The 21,901-nt window shown below is 30.4% G+C and overlaps 2 long non-coding RNA genes across 2 annotated transcripts; both read right to left on the bottom strand.

Moving 5' to 3' along the window:
- Positions 1-6,844: 6,844 nt before the first annotated feature.
- LOC134542020 (uncharacterized) lies at positions 6,845-12,329 on the bottom strand. Its single transcript, XR_010076722.1, has 2 exons — positions 11,862-12,329; positions 6,845-8,094 (listed from the first exon to the last, which is right to left on the bottom strand). It is a non-coding gene; the product is annotated as an uncharacterized LOC134542020 (long non-coding RNA).
- Positions 12,330-15,221: 2,892 nt separating this feature from the next.
- Positions 15,222-18,872, bottom strand: LOC134542019 (uncharacterized). Its single transcript, XR_010076721.1, has 2 exons — positions 18,762-18,872; positions 15,222-16,186 (listed from the first exon to the last, which is right to left on the bottom strand). It is a non-coding gene; the product is annotated as an uncharacterized LOC134542019 (long non-coding RNA).
- Positions 18,873-21,901: the final 3,029 nt, after the last annotated feature.

Here is a 21,901-nt window from a genome sequence, read left to right as displayed (position 1 = left end):
ACTCGGCCAAATAGGGAAATGGCTTATCTTACAGTTCCAAGGAAACAATCGCTAGCGCTGGCACATCTCATTGAAGTCAATATTTGGACTCTTAAAATTATACAAATAGACCACTTAATCTATTATACACCGCACTTATACTTCACTTCACCAAACGTGTAAAACTAATGACACCATCATCCGAGTACACCCAGGTTCCTTGAACTTGAACCCAGAAATCTTCACACTACTGCGTGCGTAGTAAATAATAGTTACTCCAAGCCCTGGTACCGATGCTAGGTGCTGGTATCTACCGTAATCTTGGATTGTGGCTTCACGGCGTCCATCTTGGATGACGATCTCTGATATTGAAATACAAAGTATGCAAAAATTGACCCAAAATTCTTAAAAAATACTCCAAATTTTCCGTTTTTAGGGTGTCTATCTTAACAAAATTTGCGAACCATTCAGTCCATGTTATACATCTAAGCTTTTTTTCCATTCAGATGGGTCTCAGTGCATATTTACAATCGCCGCAATTTTAAGGTCGCACGCGCCTGCATTCGTTTTTAAGACACTGTGCTTCGCTGTCGCAGCTGAATGATAGCGCGATATACCACGAGGATGAAAACACAAGCGTTTTCCTATCCGTAGTGACCAAAACAAATGATATTATCTTTGAAATATTTGTGCAATGGGAGTGCATGACTTGATGTTAGCTTTTGGACATGTGCAATTGCTAAGCACATGTATATCTTTAGAAGAAAAACAACAAAAAACACAAATGACAAAAACACAAATAAAGCAAAAAATTGCTGTTGTCAGGACATAAACACCACACAATACTCCACAACAGGAATATGGTCAACAAACAAAGAAAAACAAAGAAAAATGGACTAACAGAACGAAAAAAAACCCACAAATGATGACAGCACAAAAATACCGAACCCAAAAAATTCAGCACAACAGTTGAAACGAGACAAAAACACAGAAAAACAAAAAGACGAAACAAACACAATAGTTTTCCAAAAAAACAGAAGTGAATGAAAAAAAACCACAAATGATGACAGCACAAAATTATTGAACCCAAAATAATTAAGCACAACAGTCAAAACGAGACAAAAACACGACAAAACGAAAAGACGAAACAATCACAACAGTTTTCTAAAACAAATGAGGCGAAAAAAATGTGTTGGGGAAGAAATCAACACGGATTTCAGGAAACAACGAAAAAATCAAAATCAGGATGACTAAACAGGGATGTATACTTTATCCTTGTAATTCCAATAAAATTAATTAATGTACGCCGTATGTATATGGAAAAAAAGTAATGTGATTATATTTGGTGATTATTTCAAATCACATAAGTTTAGGTATTTACGTTATTTTTCTAATGTTTGCATAAAATATGCATATATAAGTATTTTGTAAACAGCTGTATGTTGAAAGATTGTAAAGTAGCTTTTAATGTAAGACTTTTTTACCTAACCATTTTTTTAGCACACGTTTCAATACAAACTTAATGTCAAACAAAAAAAAAATTTCAAGACAAACTAATCTGCACAGACTGGGTGAAGTAATCAAACGTCAGACAGAATTAATGTTTCGTACGTAAATCAATGTTCAGTCAATCTACAGGATTTTTATTTCCTATTTATAGCAGGGATTGATTAAGGATCGCCGTTCGTCACTTTTTTTTTATGTCTGTCGCTCCTCCTCTTCCGTGCCGTCTTGTCGCGAATGATTGTCTCGCGTTTCCGCGAAGAGCGGGGAGCGGAATTGATGTCGCCAATCGGGCCCGAGGAAGAAGGAAGGAAGAAAGGAAGTTCCGAGCCCCGGTGGCAGTCTTATCCTTGATCAATCACCCGGTGGATGCCCCTCCCGCTGGCTCGTTCGTGGAGGGCGGGGCGCGGCGGATCGACGGCTCGGAGCGATGTAAATGGTTCCACTTGTCACTGGGGGGGATTGAGGCGTCCTCCGTCGACCGCCGGAGATTAAACCACTGGGACGCGCGAACGCGAAATGGGTGCCCGTCCAGACGAACCGCCGCGAGCGTCTACCACGTTCGTCATGTCTGCCACCGGGTCAGAACAGTTTTTCTGACAGCTTCGAAAAAAAAAAACAGTTACAGACAAACCTAGGTACATCATCATATCATTTATATTTCAGTCGAGAATAAACTTTATTCCATAGTGGGAGGCAATTAAAAATAAACGAATGATAACAAATTCTGGGGGATACAGTTTGGTGTTGCAGCTACATATCTATCATCTCCATCCAAAACTTAATTACACCAAGTTAAAGGATCGAAGAATTCATTACGCTAAGTGAGAACTGTGACACATCGCGCGTGGCGGAAGGGGAAGCGCCGCCATTTTGAGGTAATTTTGCTGCATTTCGAGATTTCCATTTTAGTATAACGTTTGACTCGGAGTAGCTACGGCGTTCGTTTGAGTTTCAATCGTCAGCTCTCGTCAAAATCTATCGATTGTATGCATAAAACATTAGTGTAAAATAGTTACAGTGTATATATTTCGTGTTAAAATAAAAAACTGCATATTTTATATTTTGTATAGAAAATATTACACGTATTCACGTACAACACATGGCCGTGTCAATGACACAGCCACATGCTTTTATTTTTTGGTTGTATAAATCATATGATTATTGTTCTTTTGCCGGTTTAAATGATAGCGTGAAACAGTACAATTGATCCTGTGGTACATGAAGCTGGCGGTTTTAACTTATTAAGTTGGAAAATCCTGGAAACAACCAAACCTGGTGATGTTACAATGATTTATGATCGCAAGTTGAGTACAAACGAAAAGAAAATGCCACAAAACCGGACATAATCTCTTTGTATTGAGATAGCTATTTTACTTTCTGTTTGGCCAGGATCTTTAGAAATTCTAAATTATAACAGAAAGCATCATGTAAAGCGGGAAAAATGTATACAGTATCAAGAAAGAAAATGGTTTATGTGATTCGGATCAATTACCCTTCAATATTTTCAGATCAAATCAAAATCAGAAGATGCATTTATTTTTTACGTACTAAGATTTGTTTGTTTTGTGATATTTTATGTTATCCTTGATCTTTCGATGTATTAAATTAAAACAGCAAGCATCATGTAGCACAGGATAAATTCTACAAGACCATGCCATCAGGATAAATGTATAAAACTTATACACGCGATAAGGAACAATTATCAATTTTCCTGACGTCTCATAATTAGCTATGGGTTTAAAACTAACGAAGGCAAGAGATAAAGATAAAAAAACTGTGCTTTGATATTAGTAAGGAATAATTTCAGCATTAACTTGAAATGACTTTGGGAAACCAGAGTAGCCAGTTAGGGAAACAGAACTGTGTCCTCTGGAATACAAGTAATTTATAAATAATAATGAAATTTGGCATTATTTGTCACATCATTTAGCAAAGAAGACCAAACATAAACAAAGCACCCTAATTATTTTAAAACTTGTTTCTTTGAATTTTTTTTAATGTTTTTACATTTTTTCATACCAGTTTCCACCAGTATTATTACGACATCATAAAGCCTATGCCCGACATTTTCCAGAAAGTAATGAACTGTGGCGTTGTATTTTATGTACATTCAAACAGATTATATTGCGAGAGTAATTATAGTTCACTCTCATGACAACTACCATAGTGATAAGACTCTCGTCACTTTCACCAGATTGTACACAGAGGTTTCGGTCGCCGCCTCTAAGCAGCTTCCAGCAGACGACGGGCGTGAGAGCCAGTAACAGGTGGGTTCCACTGAGCCGCCTAGCTCCACAAGCCTTGCAATGTTCCTAGAGTTTGTCCTATTAAACTGTGTACAATTTGATAAGCTAAGGTGATGCATTTTTTTGATGTGCTGCTAGGAACATTAGGACTTTCACAGATAAATATTTTTGTAAAAAAAACAATATAAAATAAATATTATTACGTTGGAAGAAAATTGGGTTCTTCTTTAATATGTGTTTTATTTGTTTATTACTTCACAATATTCAGCTGTCAAAGTAAGAATCTTCTTTTTTGAATCCTCTGTCTAAATAGATACTTTAATATTTACAATCTATTCTCCCAAATCGATCCCTTCAAAAGTCTCTCGCTAAGGAAATAATCTGAACTTTTAAGTTACCACAGTATGCCAAACATTATAATATTCGTCAGTTACTAACTTACTGAAATCGTATGATCGGCCACTATAGTGCCCTGGAAACGTTTATCCACCTACCAGAGAAAAAAATGTACATAAATAACGAAAGTAAACAATCAAATTAAAAGTTTTTATTTATAATAAATAAATCGAAACAAAATTATTTTGTTTATGAATACATCGATAGCAACCTTCAACGTATTTGGTATGTTCAACATTTATTTGTAGAACTGTAACTTCTGACAAAAGCTGCTATGCTATAACTGAGTTTTAAAAAATGATAAAAAAATAAATTTTTAGTCTAAACAAAACCATTTTTTAATGATAAAAATATTTTTCTGCAAGCGGCAAAATGATTTAGTTCAGTAATAATTATTATATATTTAGTGTCTTCGTTTAGTGTGAAATAATAAATGTAGGAAACAACGTGTAGTTAAACTGAGCTAGAAAACTGTTTTAATTTTTTTAAAGTTATTATTTTAATTCTCATCATGTGTTTTATGAATGTCAAAAATTGAATTACTTTTTGCTTCAAAATTATTTCAAGTTACATTAATTTATTTTTTTATATTTAACGGAACATTGAGCACGTTATCCAAACATATAAAAGTAAAAATAAGTTAAATAGAAAGCGACTTTCATTTCATTGAGAAAATAAGCATACTACAGGAGAAAGAACAAAGCTTATCTTGGGAGTCACTTTTTACCAGTTTTATGCTCTTTCCACTGATAAAATCGTATAAAAACTCAAGTTTTAATCTGAGAAACATTGGATGCTGCTACCACTGTGTTAATTGTCAGTATGCTTATAAAGGACATTTGTTCCGTGGCTGTGCTGCAAGTTCCATGCGTCGAAAATATGCGAACAATAAAAGTGATAATAATAAATCCAAGCGGGTGTAAATTTTTTTCACACTGAAAAAAATCCAATATTTAAACTATTTTTCGTGTGAAAATACTAAATGATTCTCTAGCGAGTTTGATAGGCTCAAACCAGTTTTTTCTGTGACAAATTTAAAAATATTATAAAAACTACAATATTGTTTGTCAGTTTCAAGTGCGTTTCATTTATACAAGTGAATCTGAATAGATAGTAAAAGGCGTGTTCCATTTGTGTAGCTGTATACGAATTTTTAATCTATTGTAAATGTGAAACACACATTAAACTCTGACTCCCACAATGTCTCAGCTTCATATCGACAAACACTAAGACTCAGTTGTACAGTTAAAAAGAGGAAAAACTTAATGTAAAACTATTTTAGAAAAGTTCCTAAGTTCATGACATATTTCACATTTCGTTTTTTATTTCCTACATTTCTCTATCTATCGTATGTAAACGGTAATTATTTGAGTTATAAATATTAGGGTACAAAATTTTCTTTTAGTTCATTAAGAATTTCATAGTCACTTAAAAAGCTGGTCAACTTCAGTTCAGACCATTAAAATTAAAAATTGTAAATATTAAAAATGTTTATATTTACTGGATTTAAAAAATCACTATACAAATTTTAAAAAAAATTATCGGTAGTTTGGACTTTAAATTTATACAATGGTATACAAAAGGTGTGAAAATAATGTTGTAGTGGTTTAAAATATTTTCATGGACATACGCCATTGCTGGTTTTAACTATACGTCATGGAGAAACCACAAGAATGAACAAGAAAGATTAATACGCAAACACAAAAAAAAACAGTTTAAAAAGACAGCACGGAGAGAATTCCGTAGAAGGAATGAGTCGAAACAAAGGGAGCCAAAACATACAGTGAGCTGACAACAAAGTGACACTTGTATTAAGAACAGAAAATGCAGACAAACAACAATCTTGGACAACACAGCAGCAAACATACGAACATAATGATGATACAAAACAGATAATCTGGACAACAGAACTACGACGGCACAGAAAAAGCCTACTTACTGTGTTCGTATGTGCCGTTGTCGTGTTGTAAATGAATATTTGTTTAATTTCATCACTGGTTTCACATGTTCGTCACATTTATTGCCGTTGTATTGTCCAGATTAAATGGATTCTACTGTTTTCACCGTGCTGTGATATTTTTTCTATCTAATTCCTTCCACGGGATTCTCTCTGTGCTGTATGTGTGTTTAACATTTTACATCGGCTGATTTCGGCTTGTTTCCTTTATGTTTGTGTATTCATATTTCTTGTTCAATCTTATGGTTTCTCAATGACATACAGCAAAAAACCAGCAATGGCCTATGACAATGAAAATCTTTTAAATCAAATTTCCCCATTAAAAAATTCATTCAAAGAACTTAATGTTGTGGTGGGTTTAGAAATTGACGATTGAATGTTAGAAAACCTTAATTAAATTGATTTTTTTAAGTAACAACTCATTAACAAATTCAACAAACACATTTTTATTTACATAAACCAAAACTTTTAGGTTCGTCTTTAAAAATAAAATAATTTTTTCTAGATTTATTTTCATCAATACATTTTCAACTTATTTCTAGAGTTTGGATATTAGGAACTGATTAACCACACGTTTGCTCTTTTGAAGTAATAGAATATTTTAAATAAATAAATAAATAAAATTAAGTATCCTCGAAATCTCAGTTGTTAGAAATTGATGAAGGATGACTCGAGATGGAGCAACAATGGAATGCATTTAAAGGGGTTGGGAAGGAAAAGTAGTCAAACAACTTAAGCAAGATGAAAGTAAGAGTCTATCTGTGGAACCAAACCAGTTTAATTCTGTTTTTATTTTAAAATTCAGGTATAAATAAGGACATTCTGGGTGATTTTCATTTTTAAGTTAAACAGTTAACTACATCTCTTGAATAAATAAAACATTTTCACAGTACAGTTTATAAGCATATTAAAAATAGCACAAAAAACTTATTTACATGTTCAACACATTTATTTTATAATAAAGGTAAAGCAAACATGCCTTTCTAAGAATAATTTGATACATAATTTTATCTATTAAATATTTTACAAATTCCAATTTTCTTTATAGTTGCTGTAGGTTAACACACTAAGCCTAATTTGAGCATATGTGAATTTTCATGAAGTGGTACTTACACTGAACTGAAGCCAGTATTCAGTACACACATGCAGTCGCTGACCATAATTATATCTCTCAAACCATATAAATATAGGCTCTTTATTTTACAAGATGATTGGCATTATCATTTTTTAGAGGTTTATAAATTATCATAAAAAGAGTGTTATCATGACATTTTGATATTGAGAAACAAAATACTGTTTAAATTCATTGACCGTGAATAAATATTAAAAGTGTAACAGAAAGAGTTTGATCAAGAGGGAAACACTATTAATGAAATTAACTTTTATAAAATACTTAGTCCCTATCATCAAAAATAAACGTTCTAAATTATCCATTTATAATGGAGGTGATAACTTAGGAAATGTTTATGATTAAATAACGTGATAAACTATGAAATCAAACCAGAAATATATGGTGATTCGTATAAATGCTTTGTAAATTTAATATATTAATCAATTTTAGGTTGTTCTCCTAAGAAGTGGAAATAAAAAGTAAATTAAGATGTCAAAATTGTATAGTGAATAATCAGTGCCGTCTTTAGCAATATTAATTTTGTTCTTTCTGTCTATTTTTGTGGTCAGGTCATAGAAATCAAAATTTAAAATATTTTATTAAAATTACATACAGACTCAAAAAAGGTTGCAATTATTCAAGACACGTGGTAAGATCGCCGAGTTCCAACAAAAGATTTTTCTTTCGTTAATCGTGATAGAAGAATGCTTTCAAATCACAACCAGTTATACAAGAAAACCAAAAATGGTTCTAAATATAGCGCTTGTTGAATTCACGATTGTACCATACACCGATGAAATGATATTGGGACTTCTTCTTTGGCGATATTCAGCATTCGCAACTTCAAATGCTGCCAGAGCGATTATACAACAGAAAAGGAAAAGGAAGTTGCCTTTCATCTGAAAAAAAAATAAATTATTGAATAAACATGTGTATTTAACACAAATTTTGTATCAATGAATTCAGTACGATAATGTTAGAGGTATGACGTTTAATTTCTAAATAAATTATTTCATTGATTAAACAATACTTAAACACATATTATAGTACTACTTCAGCTGTTTATTTACTCTACGTGGACTTTTCGTTCATCTATTTTTTTTATTTAGAGATATTTCTGTTATGTTTCAGCAATAATTACTTCTTGGGTGTATATACATAAAAACGTTTTACATAAATAATGTTAATTTTTTTCCTATTTTGAAGTAAGATTTTTGAATTGCGCAAAAAATTTAACTTCTTGTCAGAAAAATGCTTATTCGCGAGAGAAGCTAAAGATTTTTTATCCACTTAAATATTTATAAAAAAATTTTCCCACGCTACACTTAAATTACCTACTAGTGGTTCCAAAATTAAGTCATGTCATGGTTTGAACTCAAATGTAGAACGTTGTTTCATTAACATGTTTGCCTCACCGAACCCTATCACTGAATTAAAGTAATAGCTTTTTAACTTATGCACGATATTTAAAGTATTTTCAAAAGTTTTAATCTTCCCAATTTCGAGACACTATAGGTAATCTTGCAAATATAATGGTAAGGATGAATTAACCTTACCTCTGATTAAAAATAAAATACTTTGATTCATGTGAACATAACACATTTATGAAATTACTGCAGCCACACTAATTGTGTAAAATATACTTATACTAGCTGCCCGACCCGGCTTCGCACGGCTATACTAATGGAAAAAAATTAAGCCACATCTCCCATTTACAGTAATGGTAAATAAAAAAAAATTCAGTGAACATTTATTACAATGCTGTATAATGTACCGGAGAGAAAATGAATAGAACCGATGGTTTCCCGACACGTGCACGCAACGTACAACTGATGTACCCGTACTTCGCTACGGTAGTCTACAGGCAGATCACTCTTGCGCCGCTCATTATACATGCCCCTCCTTGTGGGTATACCACTGCCGCGCGATGCCCATTGCCATGGAGACGCAGAAGGCATGAACAATGCAAAATCCTGTTCTCATGCCAGACAAAGTACCCACTGTTGCCTGGTTTTAACCACCCATGGGATCTAATTTTCGGAAAATGTCATCCTGCGTAACATAAGGAACATTACTGTGAAGTTTCAAGTCTGTAAAATATATATACTTGAAAAAAAGGGCAATAAAAAAACAAATTAAACACAGAGAGAGGGAAAAAAAACAACATTTAAGTTTGCGATTTAAAGTGATAAAAAGTATTTAAATACTAATTGAATTCTTATGAGGGTACTGATTGCTTCGTTGTTAATATCACACGGGTGTTTTGTACTTGTATGGGAAAATAAAGAATGATAAGGCATCTAGTGCGTGGCAACAATGTTAATAGGCAATAGGAAATAAACTTCTAGCGCCTGCGGCATTGTCAACACACACTTCGTACGTGTACTGCATGTTGTATCTAACCCCCTCCAACGCATTTGATTCTAAATTGGACTTTTAGTAAGGATCCCTAATGTTATTGATAATATAATATAGCCTTTAGCCTTCCTCGATAAATGTACTATCCAATACTGAAAGAATTTTTCAAATCGGACCAGTGGTTCCTGAGATTAGCGCGTTCAAACAAACAAACAAACTCTTCAGCTTTGTAATATTACTATAGATTATATATATAAATTTTGTATCTTCTGCCCTATGTAAAATAATCTAAAATATCATAGAACAATTAAAATAATGTCTTAAATGTTGACAAAAATTATGTACTAACGCTTGGTTGCATAAAATGTTTATATGTATCCGTCATAAACAAAAAAAAAATATACTTGATGTATCGGTTGAAAGCCAACATAAGATTCAGAGTCTATAAAACCATAGAAAATTAAACTAAATGTGTTTGTACATTTTTCACTTGATTATTATAAACCTATTGTTTAAAAAAAAATTATAATCAAAGACTCTTTTGATAAGATGTTTGCTAATACTTCCACTTAACAATTAAAACGTCTCAGTAATATTAGTTTTAAAAGGATATTACTGCATTTGTGATTTGTTGAAGATGCTTGCACTTTACTTTGGCAATAAATAATTTTATCTACTACTAACCTCCAATTTTTTTTTGCTTCAAACGTTTGTAAAAAATATTATTGGATTTGGTTTATTTACTAAAACAACCCCGAAAATGTATTTCGGACTAAAAATTCTTGGTAAAATTTATTCATGAGAGTTTTGAATTATTTGTATTGTCTACTTCATACAATACCTATTGGATTTAGTTAATTCACCACATTAAAATATATTTATTTACCAAGAATAAAACATTTACACTCTTGTTAACTAGTACTAGAAAATAACAAATTGGTCACATGATTTGCATTGCGCCCCTCCCCTTCCCCCAAATATCACAAAAAGGGTTTTGAGCAAATACTGTATATTTATTCTAAAATTAAAGTTATCTGAATTCAAGCAATTCCATAGAATTGATAAAAGTTTTGACTAAAACCATTATTACTCAGGTACAGAAATTGGTGTTTTATTATCTTTGAAAGATTTGTGCAATGGGAGTTCATGAGTTGGTGTAAGATTTTGGACATACGCCATTGCTAAGCACATGTATGTCTGTAGAAGAAAACTATAAAAAAACACAAATGACCAAAACACAAATTAAGCAAAAAATTTCTGTTGTCACGATATAAACACCACACAATACTTCACAACAGGAATATGGTCAACAAACAAAGAAAAACAAAGAAAAATGGATTACCAGAACGAAAAAAAAAACACAAATGATGACAGCACAAAAATACCGAACCCAAAAAATTCAGCACAACAGTTGAAACGAGACAAAAACACAGCAAAACGAAAAGACGAAAAGCTAATAGTTTTCCAAAAACAGAAGAGAACGAAAAACCCCCTCAAATGATGACAGCACAAAAATATTGAACCCAAAAAAATTCAGCACAACAGTCAAAACGAGACAAAAACACGACAAAAAGAAAGACAAAACAAACAGAACAGTTTTCTAAAACAGACTACAGACATACATGTGCTTAGCAATTGCGTATGTCCAAAAGCTTACACCAAGTCAACTGGAGTTTTGTTATGTTTTGTCAGGAAAATCAAATTCAATTAATGTAAGTTTACAAACGCCAACACTTTTAAATTTTAAAATAACAAATTGGAATTAAATTAAAAATTACAAAATTCAAATAATAAAGGTCGTACACAATTATTTAGTTTTATAATATTTGTATTAAATTTTCAAAAATATTTTATGAAAATTGGTTAACGATAAATTTTATTTATATAACATAGTAATTTTAAACGCATCAAAATAGTTTACCTTTATGAATACATATTTAATGTTTTTCCGGTGATCTAAAAGAGCTTGAGACATTATTTAATGTAACTTAAGTCATTTATTTAATTTTTTAATAAGAGTACAGTATATGTTAAATTCGAAATTCTTAGAAAAAAGTAGCTTTTTGAAGTTAAAATTAATATCTAAAAGATTGATACTGTGTATATAAAAAACAAAATTTTTAGTACGACATTAATAAAATATACAGTTCCTGAATTTGCCAACCAAAATTTCCTAGTTGGAGGAAAAAATAATGTCAATAATATTATTATTTCAATTCATTTGAGAAAAACCAACTTTCAGATGAAATAAAAGTACGTTTTCATATACATTAATAAGAAAACTATAAATAAAAAAAACATTTACTACCTTTTATCCAATATTATTTTGTATCAGCAAAATAAATGATCGTTGCAATTTGCTGCCGTCCAAGTTCCCTCAGTATTCCACTAAGCTATAGTTCGATGTAATGAAAGAACCACATTGACATATATACCTTCCTGGACAGTCCTTGAAGGCCCAAGGGATATCTCTAACTGATAGTATTAAGGACAGACAACCCGTGGCGAGAATTTATCTTTGAGAGTGACCTTCAGCTCTGAAACGGAAACCGCCCTGCTGGTTTTCTGTGTCAATAGACCGACATACAGTAGACCGACAGAAAGTTACATAAACATACAGTAGAAAGACAGTAGACCAACAGTCATTGTGTCATAAGTTATTTCGCCAAAAGTGATGTAACCAAAGAATCGTTTCAACGACAGTAATTTTACCTACAGTTTTTTCCCCGAAATTTCTCTAAAATAATTTCGATAGCACGAAAACAAGTATAAACACGTGTCTTTGTTGGATATTGTTGAGATATATTTAGAATCATAAAAAATATATTACAAATAAAAAATAATATAGTTGTAAGAATGAAAAAATAAAATATATTTACAACTTTCTTTAAAATAGCAAAAACATTTACGTGAAATTTTATCGTGGTTTCTGAAGGGCATATGTTACTTGGATCTATTATATATCATTAAGATTTTTAAGCAAGCGTGTAGGTTACTTGACGTATGAAAACACAAGGTCAAAAATTACGCAAATAATTAAGAATCAAAATAAAATTTAAAAAAATTTAAAGCTATTTGATGACAACTACGATACTCTCCCTAAACTAATGAAGCCTAGTTTAACAAACTATTAAATATGGTAATGCATGGAAATCTGAGGAGTAGCATGTAAGGTACAGATTTTATTAATTTTACTTTTGTGTATAGATAATCATGTCAAAATCATCCTTGTTTTTAATTAATCACGGTGAATGATGTTTAAAATAAAAGAAAGAATTATTAAATTTTGTTTGTGAGTTATGAAATGTTTTTTATGAATTTGGTTATTTGGAATGTTAGTAAATGTACCAGAACTGAAAAATAACGATAAAGACTTGGATAGAGCACAAGTATACATATACATATAATATTTTAACATTGTCAATAAACAGCAATAGTAACACTAAAACTATTTATTGACCTTAAGATGATTATACAGTTCAACGAACAATTATATCACAAAAGATCTTGTAAGATTTGTACCTAATGAGTTTGTTGGCTCTTTAAGACGCTACGGACCATGTTAATTCCAAGTCATTGATATCTTATATCTCTTATTTGAACTCTTCTAACAGTTGTAAGGTTCGTGTGAATTCAATTACTTTATCGGTACTAGTCGACCGGAATTTCTAGAAACCAGTTTGCGCAGTGAGAAGATAGTGTACGCCTTACTCCATCTACGAAATGACGTCCAGTGGAGATTCCTCCCTGATTCTTCAACGATGGTATTTGTAAGTTGACGATGGACGATTAATGACGTCAACTACTACAAAATTAATGTAGTTTTTACTTTGCACATGTCTGTAGAGTTTGTCATTTTATAGTTTTAGATATGTGACTACAAATTTCAATTTGTGTTGACCTTTTAAATTAGCTAATGATTTGAAAATTTTAATTAATGGCTTCACCTGTGTATTTTTATAATTCTGAATATTTTAATTTCTCTTATATGATTAACCAGCTAACCAGAAGTCCTATTTAGTAAACTTCTGTTACTATAAGAGCTTCCCATGTGTTTTCCTGAGCTACGTAGTTTGATGATAATATTTAAGTTTTTTTTTATCTTTTGAGTCTATTAGATCATACTAATATCCAAGTTTTTATCAATAATTCCAAAGGTTCAAATTGGTCAGTAGCTCAAATTAAACTGTAATTAATGTTGAATATAAATAACTTTTCGCAGATCTGTTTATGGCAAAATAAATGATCACACGATTATAGTTAACTTCAGTAAAATATTGAGACGTTAACCAGTTTTTATATGACTTTCAACTGGTATTCAAATACGATATTAATAGAGATTCTTGAATTCAAACATAATAAATTTGTTTTGAAATTTATATTTTTATCTATTTAATTTATATTTTGTAGTTTCAGGCGATGTCAATTATATAAAATTAACTTCAAAAAGTCTAATAGTGATATCACAAGCACTAAAATTATTTGTTAAAAATATAAATATGTATAAATGTACTAAACAACTAGGGAATTTAACATAATTTAGTATTACTTAATGGCCTCTTCCGATTCTAACACAAATTTAATTCTTAAATATATTATTTTTTATATTTATAAATTAATGTAGTATAAAGCAATCATACATAGCATTTCAAATGTATTGACTTTTGTTGTTCTACATCAGCTTAAACATGGGTTGACATTATAGTTGGTTTTAATATGTATTGATAATACATTGTTATTTATGTTTCGCAATCGCTACTAATACAATTTTTTGTTTGCTGACGTTTTAATAAAACAATTTATATCCTTCTTTTAAACTATGTTTAGAGCAGTATTTTTATGCACCAAAAGGTACATTAAACTTTGGCGGGGTCCTAATGACTCTCATTCGTGCATCGATCAATTAAAAATATGATACTGTTAGCAACCTGAATATGACATGATTACTAAAGTTATTATTAATGTATAACGGTGACTTCCGAATTCTTATATGAATGAAATAAAAATTTACAAATTATTAACTTAATTGCATTGATTTAAACTTCTTAGCTAGCTTATAACCTTACTTAGGTAAATAGATGCAGAAAATATGGTAATGAATTAGACTTACCCGTGCGTTTTTTTGTTGATAATAAAGGTATTTTTATTCAGACTTAAATATCGTGTTATTCGAACTATTATTCCTTTAATATCTTTACAGCCAATACATCTCTGGCTTAAAATAAAATCTATACTACAATACAATCTTTGGAAAATATATTTACAAATATTTTTCATGTGCTTTTAGGAACATCTCCGAGAAACTAATTAATGGCTACGTTACAGATAGTAGTAATTCGAAAAAATCGTATTTTTTTCATTAGAGTTTTCATTAATTTAATTTTTTTATCAGGCATGAATGCCTAAGAGCTCCATTTCGTACCCTAATCAATGATTTTCGGAGACACTTTTCAAAAGGTTTGAGGTAAGGAAAATACGAAAATAGTGAAATCATTTCGCAAAGATTGAAATAGAGCAACAAGGGAGAAGGGGGGTGACACGGAAGTGTTCCAGGTCGTCGAGGCGATGGCAACGTCCGTCACGTTACCCACTTGCGAGAACACCAGTCTTCACCCTGTTGGGAGGCAAGTAGTGCGACCAAACAACTACAGCGAAATAAATACATTACTTACTTTTAATGAAATATATTTCTGACTGTTGTTCACAACCAAACTCCATTGCTTGAATACAGTTTATTAGCTTGTGTAAATATTGAAACATATGTTATTTTAATATACAAACTCAAGATTTAACATCCGCTAAAATTGCAATGCATTTCTTTACCACAACTCAAATTCCTAAACCCCTTTTTTAACAAACTGATGAGCTTTACCATTTATAGTGTTAAACATATTTATTACATGTGTTATTTTGATACCATATTGTGAAACGTAAAACTTGTAACATTCATTGGAATTGTCATACAACTTAAAACCCTAATTCCATGAGTTTGATCATGTTTAACGAAACATTTTTGATACTCAACTTTTATAAATAGTGGGATCTAATTTTGAATGTAACTGATTTGACGTATTCAATCAGTTGGAAAATTTAACACGTTTTCAATGTATGAATGGTACTATAAAAATTATAATCAGACTTCAATTATGTGTAGCATATTAATTTAATTTGTTATTATTAAAAATATTGGATACGATATTTCTACATTTCTAAATACATTAAAAAATTTAAGAGAGTTGAGAAAACAACTCTTTTACCCCTAGAGTCAGCTTTGTAATGTCTATAATTATGTTATTTATTTTCTTCCTATGAGTTTGTCAAAACCAAATATTAATACAATTTATTACTTTTACATGCAGTTACACAAAGTGATTGCATTCATCCCGAAAATGTGGTAGGAAAAATAAATATCAATAAAATACTTTTTTCGGAAGTTTTATTCCCTCCGTGTTTTCGAATACCAAATATTTATTTGCCAAACATAGAAAATACAACTTTCGTTGCATTTAATGCTTTACCAGCCATTGAAGTAATAATATTGGGACTTCTTCTTTCGCGAAACTCAGCATTCGCCACCACGAATGCTGCCAGAGCAACAATACAGCAAATAAGTAAAATGAAGTTGGCTTTCATCTGAAAATAAAATAGACAAGTGTATTAAAAAAACAAATTCTTACAACAACTTAACATCGTATTATAAGCTAAGAGGAATATTGATGTTTAAATTAGAAATATTCTGAATTACCAACTAGAGATAGTATGGCTTTTATCCTTTTGTAGTAATATTTAACCTCTACAGGCTTTGCGCGCATTTAATTATTATTTAATTTTTATGCTGTGGTTCATAATTAACTTAAATATTGTATGAAACCGCAATAGTGTATCGAGAACAATTTTTTATGGTAAGAATATACATTGTTAGGCCTATACATAAATTCAAATTATTTTATTTCCTACACAAAAACCAATATTATTGGTTGCACAAGGTATAGGTTCTTATAAAGTTTAAAGTAATTTGTTATAAAATAAATTTTCCTAATGTCGTTTGTTCTCGTGTTGATGGTCTTAAATAAAATTTTTACTATTTCTAGTATAAAAGTATAGTACAAACTTTTCCAGGACAAACGACGTACTCCCAATGTCTATATAAATAGATACATTTTTTTGATATTTTTGCTTTCACTTATATATATATATATATATATATATATATATATATATGGATAGTGGTACATTTTATACTGCAGAAACTCACTGAAGAATTAACACTTATTTCAGTGACTTTATAAAAAATATTTAAAAAAAAAAATGCTACTACATATATTATTGTCTATCTGCAAATACTTAAATAATAACAGTATATATTGATGGAACTACTGCTGCCACATTAATTTCCTTTACAATTTACACGACAAAGACTTACATATGTTTATAATGTGTGAAGATATACAAACTTTAATAAAATTACCATAATTTTAATGATATAAAAACGCTTCTTGTGGATAAATTTGTTTTATTTTTCATTAATTATAAATTGGTTTTATGGCAATAATTAAAGCATTAAATAATATAAAATTTTCTCATACAAATGTTGTTTTTTAATTTTAAGTACAACATTAAACATGAGACTATTTAAATAGTTAACTTAATTTTTATAAATAATTTATTAATAAAAATGTATGTATATCACCATTTTAAGTGAGATTTTGTCCGTTTCTTATTTTCTAGTATATTAATTTCCAAACACTAATTGTAGAAAAAACTGGTTGGCAAAGTATTTAAAAGAATCATTATAGCTTCATTATTTATACTGTCTCAAAACAATTGATCTCGTTAAATAAGCTAAATATTAATGTACCTACTTTCAGTATATCTAAAATTAAATTGAATCATTTATACGTGCTAAGCTTGCCAACCACAGCTTTGCTCGTGCATATATTTCCGCATCAGAAGGAATGTATGTGATACATTCCAAACACACACACACACACACATATATACATATATGTATATAGAATGAATATTTCGATTGTATGTTATCATTCATTACAAAACCATTCAGAGTTAGAATTATGATTGTGACAACTTATATAATTTTTAATATAGGTAATTTGTGCTTATTTCTTATTTTTTATTTAAGTGAATTTAAAGATATATTTAAGCTTGATAAAATTACACTCACCCCCTTTTCACTCTCTTCCACATTTAGAGTTTCATTACATTACGGTTTAATGATAGACGTATTAGAAGTGCACCCTATTGGAAGTGCATTTAAAAATGTTAAATTTAATTTTCAACTAAAACTTTATATTTCAAGATCATAAAACATAACTTAGAATATTTGTTTTGCTCAGTAAATATTCAAAAACTTAAAACGCCATTTACTTTAAAATCCTCCCACACGGAGTTAAAAATAAAATAGGAAGGCCTATTTTTTTAAAGAAAAATACGTATCCTGAAGTAAATTAAAAGAGGTAAGAATCAAAAATAAATAAATAACGAGTAGGGTAGATTATTTTTGGGTAGGTATTATTTTATTGTAAAAAAATTAATTTCTGAAGATGAGATGATGCAAAGATATGGTACTATTAATATTAAAAATACTAATAAAACAAACTTCTCTCTAACATTTTTTTAAAATCCCACATCTTAGAGCTATAAAAGAGTTTAATTTATTTTTAAAATGCATCCAGAGTTTTCCAAAGTTAGAGGTAAGAAAATGGAAATTGCTCTCTTACACAAATAATTACACAATTTTGCTTCACCATTTTTTTTTAAATTTATGTTGCTATAGATGTTTAAGAGATGTGTAATTCGAGTGTATGATTCTTTTTATAAAACTAAACTTTTTCACTTTAACACATTTGGGAAAAATGATTAGGTGTTAATATAGTAAAAATTATTTAATGTTTTTTGTTTTTCAATTCTTTTCCAATATCTTAACTTCCGTTTGATTTATTACGGAGAAATGCATTTTTTAAATCGTAAAACCATATTTCCTCCTGTCACCACCTGAGTGGTGAAATTTTTTAAGTAATATATAGCCTAGTGTTTAAATAAGCCAATGATCTGGCTAGGAAAAGGTTTTTCATTGAAATCCGTTTATTATTTTTGAGTGTAAACGGAACAAAATGACATAACAGTTCAAAACTACAATCTATTGAAGATATGAGTAATGCTAATAAATGCTTAAATAAATATTTATTACCTTGTATGCAGAACGCCGTCGCACCAGCAAATAATATTAGCGTTAAATACGCTGTTTTAAGCTTCCTTGTTTGCAGTACTCCAGTTCTGGTTGGTCTAAATTGTTTCAAGCTTTAGTGAAAGAACCAAGGATACATATATACTTTCCTTATCGGTCTTTGAAGACCCGTAAGTAACCTTTCACTGATACCAACCACGACACCCCGTGGCGAAAATTTATCTCCCAGAAAAACCAACGATAACTCAGTTGCATTTCCTGCTTTTCTGTGTCAAACAGGTGCCAAGCGTTGGTACGGGTGTTTTGAAGATTATTATTTAATGTGAAATAAATTGTTGGTAAAAAAATATCATTAATGCAGATGTGACAATGAATGTTTCACAGTAGTTATTCCACCCCAAGAATGTGTAAAATACCAATGCCACGTCTTTTCATTTTTTAACCTGTAACATCATCTTATAAAACATCTTAGCTCTCGGTATACGACATTTGGTAGAAATAATTTATTTAATGGAACGGAAATAGCATGGGACGGCAATGTTTAACCACGGTGCTGCTATCTGTGGCAGATGGTGCGAACCAATGTTCACAAAGCCAAAATGAAACTTCACAGTATTAACTGTTTAATGCATTTTAAAAAAGATGGGCTGTATTTAAAAACGCCAAATTTTTTTAAAATCAGGTCAAAAACAGGTTTTATTATTTTTTTCAAGTCGTTTTCGCTTTTATTGATGCCATTTAATTATATAGTTTAACCTTTCGCTCTCCAAATAGAATGAATCAATAGTCGACGTTGCTGCACCGGCAACGAATTCTTGCGAAGTGTGCGGAAAAGAGATAAAAGAGAGATCGCGCTCAAACCTGTAAAATATTTTTTTTTCTTTTACACATAATATTATTAGATTTATTCTACAGTTCCTACACGTAACTCAAATTATAATACGCATTATTGATATTTATAAACAAACAACAAATGTAAATAATTATGTCAAGCTTTGTACGTTGGCTGTTTTCTATAAGAGTGTCTGTAATATGTTATTACGGATGACTTTTTAATAGCCTGTGCTCTATAGATTGCATTATAATCGAAGTTACTCAATATATGATAATGGCGTTTGAATTTTATTTTGAACTTAGCTCACTTTTCAACTCAATGTGTATATTTCCAATGAATAATTAAATAAATACTGTGGGAATCCAAATTACTTATACTTGGTGCATGGATTAAGTGTCATTGGTATACTAACCATTTACGAAACTTTGGAGTTGCTGAGTTGTATGGAAACAATTATTTCAGTAATACATATAATACTGGTATTATTACAAGACTGTATTTATTTCTGTAATCCTTACTAATATTATAAATGCGAAAGTAACTCTGTCTGTCTGTCTGTTTGTCTGTTTGTTTGTTACCTTTTCCCGGCTGAAAGGCTGAACGGATCGTAATGAAATTTGGCAAGGATATATATTATATCCTGGGGATAGACATAGGCTATCTTTTGTCTAAAAATTTTTTAAACGGGTTAAAAAAATATATCTTAATTTTATGTAATGTAAGTCATAGATATACAAACTGTTAGTGTCATTCCTCTATGTCTGCCGAGCAATAGCTTTCAAGCCATTACGTTACGTTTTGCTATTGTAAGGAACTAAGTAGAGAGTAAGAAAAAAATAAAGATCTTGACAGTTTGTAGTGTCGCCAAATTTGTTTCGATTTTCAATACCGTTTTTGTAAATTACAATTTAAATTGCAGAAAAAAATCATGTTTCATAGACACATAAATAGTGAGTGTGTGTCATTTCTCTATGTCCACGAGGTCTCGCCGCGTCAATTTTCTCCTTGGGGCGAACCCGTCCGCTTGATTAAATAAACAGCTTTTATCGTTTAATGATTTCATGATTTATTTAATGAAAATCTGCTCTCATAAAAAAGTTAGTTTTATAGACATTCAATAGGTCTCTCTCTCTCTCTCTCTGAAGTTCAATCTATGAATCGTTACAAATTTATTTCCTTTATTTTTTAAGTTTGATTTTATATAATATGATTTCTTAAAAATAATTTCTACCCCTTCCTATTTTCATTTCCACATTACGAAGTTTCACTTCTTCCGCGTGGAGGGACTCCACGCACTATTTTTGCATGCAATTAAAAACTATTTTTTAATGATGCCAAATAAGTATAACTTCTCATGCGCGTACCTAAGTACACGCACCCATTTTTTAAATTTATATTCTTCTATATATTTTTTTCTCCCTACCTAGGGCACTCATAATTCTTCTAAATTTCACATGTATGTTTTCAATGCCATTCAAGTTGTACAATTTTTTTTTTGTCAAATTGGTCATTATTTTATACTTTGTTTCATTTTGGAAACATACGTATTTTAGGTATTATGACAAATAAAAAAAAATAGTTTCACTAACATTCTTAGGTTTTTATTGTGTGGAAAGTTTCAAGTTTAATATTATGTAGGTACCCTACATAAATTCTTAAACTTATAAATTTCTTCGAAATTTATTCATAGGTTGGCAGGGCCTACTAATATTTTCTATGTGTCAATATTGTTATTTTTTTACAGTACCTACTTATTTGCAAGGAGTTTGGTTTAGTGTTTATAATTTATCTGCTGATCACCAAGAGTCTTAGGGCTGCTGAAACCGAAGACCATAAATATTTATCAATTATGTAATATATTGTTGAAAAATTTGAATTTTACTATTTCAGGAAAGTTTTTTTTATTAATTAGAATAGTTAAGTTTAATTGCCATCTTCCTTTATTTCATATTAAACATTATGTTTGGTTGAGTGTGAGATAATTTTATTTATGTATGTTTTAATTTCATTTAATTTCTTATATATACATATATATTCTTACCTACCTACTTCTATTAAATTTCAGGCGGATGTTAACATTGTCATTCCAGTTATATTTTTTTTTGTCAAATTAGTTGTTATTTATACTATTTGTTTCATTTTGGACTATTTTTTTTACTTAATTCAAAGATTTGTGGTGATATCTCTATTAATTTCTATACTCCTTTGGATAAGCGGAATATTGCCACCACAGTTTTACATATAAACAAATCCTACAAATGTTTTAAACATTATGACAAATAAAAATAGTTTCACAAACATCCTTAGT

The sequence above is a fragment of the Bacillus rossius genome (genome assembly GCF_032445375.1).
Source record: "Bacillus rossius redtenbacheri isolate Brsri chromosome 4 unlocalized genomic scaffold, Brsri_v3 Brsri_v3_scf4_2, whole genome shotgun sequence".
NCBI classification, from domain to species: domain Eukaryota; kingdom Metazoa; phylum Arthropoda; class Insecta; order Phasmatodea; family Bacillidae; genus Bacillus; species Bacillus rossius.
The sequence above is the reverse complement of the archived record's forward strand: the minus strand, read 5'-3'. Positions and strand labels throughout refer to the sequence as shown.